Source organism: Pseudochaenichthys georgianus, chromosome 14 (genome assembly GCF_902827115.2).
Source record: "Pseudochaenichthys georgianus chromosome 14, fPseGeo1.2, whole genome shotgun sequence".
In the NCBI taxonomy this organism is placed as follows: domain Eukaryota; kingdom Metazoa; phylum Chordata; class Actinopteri; order Perciformes; family Channichthyidae; genus Pseudochaenichthys; species Pseudochaenichthys georgianus.
In genome coordinates this window covers 24,125,870-24,135,089 of record NC_047516.1, presented here as the reverse complement: position 1 = coordinate 24,135,089, position 9,220 = coordinate 24,125,870, and the positions used below count along the sequence as shown (strand labels likewise).

Sequence of the window (9,220 nt, the reverse complement as noted above, 5' to 3'; positions counted from 1 at the left end):
TTTAGTCAAAAAATACCAAAACCAACCTCCAGTTTGCTTAAAAAGGTGACCTACTATTAGTTAAACAAAGGTCAATTGTACAGCTTAGCTTTTTAATATCAGTATCTTAAAGGTGGGGTAGGTAATTCACTTCAGAAACACTTGTTATATTCCATGTAATGCTCTTAACATCCCGATAGCAATGAATACATTAAATGCTTTGAAATATATACAAAAATGTCATCTGTGGCGCTGTAAACAGCACGACCAATCATCTGAGCCGGCCCGGCTAAAGTAACTGGATGGCGCACTCGAGCTGGTTTCTCCATTCTTAACTACCCTACCTTTAAACCAAGGGGTAAAATAAATCGTTACCAGATCTATAATATGTGTTAGAAAAATATCACTCGACACCAGGTTGAGAATCAATGATCAGGTAACTAATTTATTCTTGCAAGAAGGAGCCGAGTTAAATCACATACAAAGGAAATGGTTTAACTCACACACATGGGGTATGTTGCTCAAAGGAACAGCAAAAGACATCAGGCTTATATCGTCCAAAACACAGGAGATAACAAAGTCATAAATCGAGGTGGCGCTAATATCAGTGTCGGAAAGTCGGGTCATCTGCGGCGTCTTCTGGAAAGAGTCACGTACTTCCTTCACGCTTCATAGAAATGAGATATTTAGGAGACGGCAAGTCTGTCTTCTCATAAATATCAACAACCTGAAATGCCCTGCCTCCTCCTATCACAAGAAGAGGCAGCTGCAAGGTCATACACAGGTCAGAGCCACACATGATGTCAGTGCATTAAAACAACCCAAAGAGTGGAGAAAACAGTATTTCTCCAACATATCCCTCCTGTTTATACTACAGAATAACATAGAACTTGGAAAATACAAATGATTATAAAGATTAAAAATGCATATACAAAAGTAGGCTACCCAAACGGCTGAGGTAGGTAGGCACATGTTTTAATGTAATCCAAATGGATGCCATGGCCTAATTTTTTCTCTGTACATCGTCAGTTTCTATCACGTTACGGTTTCCCTGCTAACGTCCACTCTTTAAATTCTACTGGGTTCTGTTGGTTTCTTCACTGGTTTGAGACAAGTGCCCTTATTGGAATCACCTCCCTTTGTAGCCAGACTTCACCACAGTAGAGGCGAGTTTCTGTCTTTAGGTTTAAACAGCTTCACAGTCAGGTGTATCCAGGATGGTCTCTCCGCCACTACTGCAGTCGGTGTAGACAGGAGTGCTTGGTAGGGACCCTCCCACTTGGGCGAGTGCCAGCTCTTCCTCTTTATCGCTCTGGTGAACACTCACTCTCCTGGTTTCTCTGTCTGTGTAGTGTCAGGAACTTCCTGTGCAGAGGGGACAAGAACATTTGTGATCTCTTTTCTTCTCAACATTTTTTGCCATATACTCTGCTGTGTTTTCACTCATACCCTCGTCCTCTCTTACAAATGGTTTTAACTCAGGCAGATATATGGTCTTCCATATAACATTCCAAAAGGTGATAGCCCTCTAGCACTAGGTAATCCTGAATTACTTTATTTACAAAGTGTGTGCCATTATCACTATAGATCTTTTCCGGAATTCCAAAACGTGGGATTATGTGATTTGTCACTGCTTTAGCCACTGTCAATGCATCTGGATTCCTAGTTGGAAAAACTTCAATCCATTTTGAGTACATGTCAATGATTGTTAGACAATATTTCATTCCCTCACGTTTATTTAGTTCAATAAAGTCCATGCAAATGTGCTGAAACGGATACTGGGGCTCCGGTATTTTACCTCTCTTTGGTCTGAACTGTCCCTGAGGGTTATACTGTGCACACACAGAACATGCTAAACAATTTTTTTTTAAGAGTAGTTTGTAAAGCCATAGGCTGTAAATATCTTCTGTATTACGTCCACGTTGAGCCGTGGTCCAACCCATGGCTCAATATAGCTGCATATCGAAATAAGCTTTTTGGTAATACAAATTTGCCTTCTGTACTTTCCCACAACCCCTCTTTATTCTGTGTACACAACTTCTTCTTCCAGTATACCTTTTCTTTGTCAGGTGCATTCGCTTGCATGTCTTTTAGGATTTCATGATCAATGTGTTCCATATTTTCAGAAATATATTGGTCATTGTCCTGTCACTGTCTTTGCGCTGCTTTCTTAGCCTCTTCATCTGCCTTTCGGTTCCCTGTGGAAATTGGGTCCGTCCCTGTAGTGTGTGCTGCACACTTACAGACCACCACTCTCTTAGGGAGTTGTACTGCATCCAAAAGTGATAGGATCAAATCTTTATCAGGGGCTCGACATTAACGACTAGGTAATCCTTTTTTAAATAAATCAATTCAATTCAATACTGCATCCAAAAGTGATAGGATCAAATCTTTAGTGTAATAGGTTTGTTTGTGGATGTTACCATCCCCCTATTTTTCCATTGTTGTGCAAACGCATGTATACATGAACTAGAAAATGCATTTCCTGCAGAAAATGCATGTGAATGCTGTAAACTGTGAATATTTATGGCTGAATTTAGCTGAATATGTTATTAGCTGAATGGTAGCTGCTTTTAGCTAAAAAAATGCAGAACAAGCTTAATATTTAAAAGAAAAGGTTTGAAAAAGGTGTAAACAACAACATGTATAGCCTTGATGTCCTGAAATAGCTGAATAATGTAATAGTTGAATGGGTTCTGCAGCTGAAAATAGGCTGAAGGAGTTCAATATCAGATGTAAGTAGTAGTGAATGAATTTGTATTAAGATGAGAAAAGAAAGTAAAAAGGCTTGTGAAACTTTTGAACTAACTTGATGGTGAATGATCTGTCGCCATGGCAACGGCATTTGATGACATCCCATAATACTCTTAGATGTGTTGATGGCTGCATTGTTACCTAACCTGTGCAGTTTTGGGCCATTTTGAGTATTTTCACTGAAGTTATGAGAAAACCGTGTTTCATGGTGAGCATTGTGTTGCCATGGCAACGGCATATGGTGAGATCTCAGATTTGGCGTAGATTGGGGGACGATTGGACCGTGTCGATTGGACTTACAGCCTCATCGTGTTTCATGGCGAGTGGTCTGTCGCATTGGCAACGACATTTGATGACACCCCATACTACGCTTAGATGCATTGATGGCTGCATCGTTATCAAACCTGTGAAGTTCTGGGCTGTTTGGAGTATTTTCACTGAAGCTATGAGAAAACCGTGTTTCAAGGCGAGCATTGTGTTGCCATGGCAACGGCATTTGAAGAAATCTCAAAACTGTCCCGAAGATGTCTTCACGGCTGGACTGTTGAAGTCTGCTGCGTGTCAGTTGGAGTGATGACATCATCGTGGTCCATTGCACAGGTGTTTATAGTTGAGCTAACGAGCTCTGGAGAGATCACAGGTTTCCATTGTTCTGAATGAGAGATGAACCTCTTACATGTGAACGTTTTGTGGAAGAACCCTAACAGATATCTGTGACATTTCAAAACGTGAATAGTCACGAAGTTGAGTATCTGAAGTGTAATTTTTGTGTAGTTTCGGGTTAATAATGTGGCCTTTTTGGCAGTTTAACTAAAGGTGTGCGGCTGCTAACGTGAGGAAATATCTGCCTGAAATTACAATGGGCTTCAATGGAGGAATGTTGAACGTTTTTGTCACTTCATGCCCTCAAGAGGCATTTTGTTTAATTTTTTTCAACCTCTGAGAAGTTTTCCTACGTTTTTCATTAAAAAATATGTCTGAGGAGTGTAGAGTTTGGGAATTATGGCAAGTTTAAAACATTTTTGGGGGAGAATTTCAGGCACTGCTGCATTCTGTTTTGAGATCAAAGCACTCTAGACTTAACGAGCTGCTCCCATCCACTCTAATGTTAAAATCTGAAAAAGGCCTCTCTACCAAGCTCCAAACTAAATTCAATAGCTCAAAAAGTTTAAAAGATACCAAAAAGAAAAGTCAAGTTTCAATAGCTGAAGGTCTTGTGGTCATTTGAAAGTTGGAATGAAGTGTCTAGCTGAAAGTATGTGGAAGGAGTAGCATTTGGCGCAAGATGTAGGAAAACAGGATTTGAAGGCATCTCCCATTGACTTCAATGTTAAAAGAATAGTTTAAAAAGCTGAATATTTCAAAAGGTATGAAATATTTTGAAAAAGTTGAAAGTTTCTCATCAATTGCTAAATAGTTTAATATTTGAATGGTTTCTGCAGCTGAAAGTAAGCTGAAGTTATGGAGAGATAAAGTATTTAAAAAGAGTTTAAAAAGCTGAATATTTCAAAAAGTATAACATATTTTTAAAAAGTTGAAGGTTTCCCATCGATTCCTGAACAGGCTGAATAGTTTAATATTTGAATGGTTTCTGTAGCTGAAAATAAACTGAAGTTATGAAGTGCCAAAGTATTGGCTGAAATAATTTGTTTAAGGGGAAGAATAAAGATTTAAAGTACTATAGTGGAATGCTGTAAACAGCATTCGCACTAATAAAGATATTAAATGTAAGTAGTAGTGATTGGATGTTTACAAACACCTGTGTGTGTAAACCCAGAGATCAAAGGTTTCCATGGTGTCTGCTCTGATTGGATGATGTGACTCACGTGTGTGTGGCACCAATCTGCCCAGCAACACCATGACAACCAACTGCAGCACTGAGTCCCATAAGAATGCATTGGGGATTATATCTGACAATTTTGCCACCTGTTAAAAAACTATGGCTCTTATCAAAAAATGACCAGACCGTGAGCATCAGGGAACCCCAATGAACTGAAATATGTTGTTTTTTTGGGTTTTGTGTGTAAAATGTGGAGATGGGAGCAGTGTGTCTAAAGTGTACTTCTCCCTGCTCTGAAGAAAGATCTGGAACAATTTAACATGAGACTCAATTGGGAGCTAGCTGGACTTTTTGTTACTTCATGCCCTGAAGAGGCATTTTGTTTAATTTTTTTTCTTAATTTCTTTTTATTTTCCAACCTACGAGAGGTTTTCCTACGTTTTTCATGAAAAAATATGTCTGAGGAGTGTAGGGTTTGGGAATTAAGGCAAGTTTAAAATATTTTTGGGGGAGAATTTCAAGCACTGCTCCACTCTGTTTTGAGATCAAAGCACTCTAGAGTTAACGAGCTGCTCCATCCACTCTAATGTTAAAATCAGAAAAGGGACTCTCTACCAAGCTCCAAACTAAATTCAATATCACAAAAAGCGTAAAAGATATCAAAAAGAAAAGTCAAGTTTGAATAGCTGAAGGTCTTGTGATCATTTGGAAGTTGTAATGAAGTGTCTAGCTGAAAGTATGTGGAAGGAGTAGCATTTGGCGCAAGGTGTAGGAAAACAGGATTTGAAGGCATCTCCCATTGACTTCAATGTTACAAAAAGAGTTTAAAAAGCTGAATATTTCAAAAAGTATGAAATATTTTTTAAAAGTTGAAGGTTTCCCATCGATTCCTGAACAGGCTGAATAGTTTAATATTTGAATGGTTTCTGTAGCTGAAAATAAGCTGAAGTTATGGAGAGCCAAAGTATTGGCTGAAATAAGGGGAATAAAGATTTTAAGAACTATAGTGGAATGCTGTAAACAGCATTCGCACTAATGAGCATAGTTGCTGTCTGTATAAATGTTAACTGTCTTCCCTTTTCCCAGCTTGCATGCCTCTGTTAGTGCGATTAGTTCTGCTGCCTGTGCTGATAAGTGAGACGGCAGTTTCGTCTGTGTCACTACCGCATAGCCTGTTGCATTAGTTCCATCAAGATTCCTCTTACATGAACCGTCAACATACATATGTCTGCATCTGGGAAGGGAATGTCCGTCAGGTCTGTCCTTGGTAACACTCTGTTCTCAGTTTCTGCGATACAGTCATGTGATTCCCCATCTATCTCTACTGGCAGTAGTGTAGCTGGATTTAAAGTAGTACATCTCTCGATGGTAAGATTTGGTTGTGATAACAACGTAGCCATGCATGCTAAATGTCTAGCTGGTGACATATAGGTTTGTTTATTTTGTAACAATAGTACGGACACTGCGTGAGTTACTTTTAGAGTCAAGGATCTAAAAAGCACTATTGTTGCAGATGCCTGTACTGCCATGGAGGCTGCTGCTTGTAAACAAATGGGTATGGCTCTTTCCCCCCATGTAGTTGTGTGAGTACTGACGTCATAAATCCATTTTACAATCTGCTGTTTGAACAAACGGTTTTGCATAATCTGGTTACATCTATTCCCATTACTTTTAAGGTAACAAATGGTTTCTCTACGTGAGCCAGCATTAATTCTACTGTACCTAATTCTAAAATCTCCACTTCCTCATCGGATGAGCTGATAGACACGTTATCTGAACTTGCTTCTGTGTCACCGTCAAGGTCTGAGTCATTTTGTCTTAGGTCCTCTTGATTTGGGTTATCTTGTTTTGTAGTTGTTTCTGTTGTTTGACTTTCTACGTTAACCTTTTTCATCTGTTCAGGGTCTATGTTTGTGTGTGATAATACATGACCTGATTTTGCAGATGCACTTGGCTCTAGTCATGCCTTCTCCACCCAGTCCTCCGTTCCCTCCTGTGCCGCCCGTGCTGGGCAGTTCTCTTTCCAATGCCCAAATCTGCCATATGTGAAGCAACTTCCCTCTGGGAATTTTCCTCCTCCCTGTCCTCCACCTCGTGCCCCACCTCGCCCTCCACCTCGTCCGTCCCTTCCGCCACGGCCCCGTCCACACCCTCTTTGATCACCTCGGAAAAGCAATTCAACAGAACATACATCAGAAGTGTAATCATCAGATTCATCCTGTGTTAAAAACACGGCAGTTTGCTTTTGTTTCTTTTTTTTCTTTTGTTTGCCAATTTCACCCCATTCCGTTTAAATGCTCCCCTTAGAAAATCAATCACATTCTCCGATATACTCATAACGGGCATTCTGAATGTCTTACCTGACCGTGTGTTGCTGGGTTCCTCCCTCATGCCGGCTGTTCTCTGCGCGGGAGCATGAGGGTCGGTGTGTGGAGGTGGTTGGTAGGGCGGAGCGGGTGGCCAAGGCAGCGGAGTCGGTGGGGGAGCAGAGGGGTGAGACGAGCAGGAGGTCAGGGGTCCGAGGAGATCCCCGGGGTGTTGAGCTGGTGCATGGTTTTCATCTATCCATTGCTCCTGCATCACAGCAGGTTCCACAGGAGGGAGATACGGAGGAGGGGGTTTGCGGCGTCTGCATATCACTTGATCGTCAAGTTTCTCCAGTTTCTCGGAATAGGGGAGATTAGGATACAAGTTATACAAAACCTCATTTTCTGATTTCTTCTTTTCTGAGTTAGCTTTTTCTTTCTCTGATGCTGCAATTTTCTCAGCTCTTTGTCTCCTCTCTACCTCTCTCTCATGTCCTTCCCTTCTATTCCTTGCTTCGGCTAACCACATCATAGCCCCTAATAAATCCTCTTCTTCCTCCCTTTTTCCATTCCCGTTACATTTGTTCTCGATGCGATCAATCAATTGTTGGCATTCCTCTACCACTAACCTCCCTTGGAAGTAGTATTTATTTTGCCACTTTTTAATCTCTTCACACTCGTTCCATGCGATCACCTTCATCCATTTAGCATCTCCTGATAAGATGACTATTTCTGTTTCTATCTTCTTCCCACGGGTCTTGCTGCAGCATGAACCCATGATGATTAGACTTCTATAGTTTTCCCCAAAACTAAGTAAAAATGCCAAATAGCTTATGCATAAACTATAAAACTCACAACGGTTTTAGCAAAACCCAGAAAACTAAACTGTCCTAGTTTTCCCCAAAACTAGGTAAAATGCTCATAGCCGTACCTCGTACTATAAGCTCACAATAGTTTTAGCAAAACTAAGAAAACTAAACTGTCAAAGTTTTCCCCAAAACTCAGAAAATGCCCATCGCCGTACTCAGTCTCCCACTATAAAATAGCCATACCTTGTATCCTACTATAAAGTCACACAATAGTTTTAGTAAAACTAAGAAAATGTACCCTATAGTCCACCCACGAACTATAAGATCCTTTAGTTTAAAAAAACAAAAAAAACTGACCTCATAGTTTGAACCACAAACTACTTTTACCCAAGGCCTCTAGTTTGAAACCACAAACCATTTAAAAGTACTTTAGATAAGTTTACCTGTGTCTTTCTAGGACTTTTTTGGTATCCTTCCGCGAACCAGGGGTTTGAAACCAAAACGGTGCCTGTATTGACGTTCTCTCCTGTGTCGGTAGTTCAAGGATCCGTCACTCCTCTCCTCTCCAGCGTAACCTGGCCCCCTATTCACCAAATTGTTTCTTTGTAAGGGAAACAAGGTAGGGGTCTTTTTCTAAGAGTCTCTCGACTCCCTGTGCACAGTGTCAGGCTCGTTTGCCCAGAGAAAAAAGGAGATCTTGGATCCGGCTCGAAGGACCAATATGTTAGACAAAGATCACTCGACACCAGGTTGAGAATCAATGATCAGGTAACTAATTTATTCTTGCAAGAAGGAGCAGAGTTAAATCACATACAAAGGATATGGGTTAACTCACACACATGGGGTATGTTGCTCAAAGTAACAGCAAAACACATCAGGCTTATATAGTCCAAAACACAGGAGATAACAAAGTCGTAAATCGAGGTGGCGCTAATATCAGCCGCGGGTGTCGGAAAGTCGGGTCATCTGCGATGGGTCATCTGTGACGTCTTCTGGGAAGAGTCACGTACTTCCTTCACGCTTCATAGAAATGAGATAATTAGGAGACAGCAAGTCTGTCTTCTCATAAATATCAACAACCTGAAATGTCCTGCCTCCTCCTATCACAAGAAGAGGCAGCTGCAAGGTCATACACAGGTCAGAGCCACACATGATATCAGTGCATTAAAACAACCCAAAAAGAGTCGAGTAAAGTTAGAACGATATTGGCAGATTCGGATTTCACGGATCAATAACTCACGAACAAAACGTTATTCAGACACAAATTACGTCTCCTGTACCGTGGTAAGCTTGACAACGAACTACAATAAAAAAAAAAAAAAGAAAAGAATATTCAATCACGTCACTATTATACAGTATATTTCTACCAAACTCACTACACACATCAATAGTCTCCTGGTGGTCAGGCTACAGCAGAGTTTGGAAGAATATGGTTTGGATTAATTTTGGGGAAGATTTATAATGTATTATTATAACATACTGTATATACAATGTTACACAGCAGATGTTTGTCTGCTCATTAATCTGCCTGTGAGTGTTTTCAGCTGTGTGTGTGATTAGGTAAATGAGCTGTGTGGTTGCTCCAACATCAT

The 9,220-nt window shown here is 40.5% G+C and overlaps 1 long non-coding RNA gene across 1 annotated transcript; it reads right to left on the bottom strand.

Moving 5' to 3' along the window:
- Positions 1-397: 397 nt before the first annotated feature.
- LOC117458326 (uncharacterized) lies at positions 398-8,608 on the bottom strand. Its single transcript, XR_004553428.1, has 2 exons — positions 8,072-8,608; positions 398-1,344 (listed from the first exon to the last, which is right to left on the bottom strand). It is a non-coding gene; the product is annotated as an uncharacterized lncRNA (long non-coding RNA).
- Between the last annotated feature and the right edge of the window lie 612 nt (positions 8,609-9,220).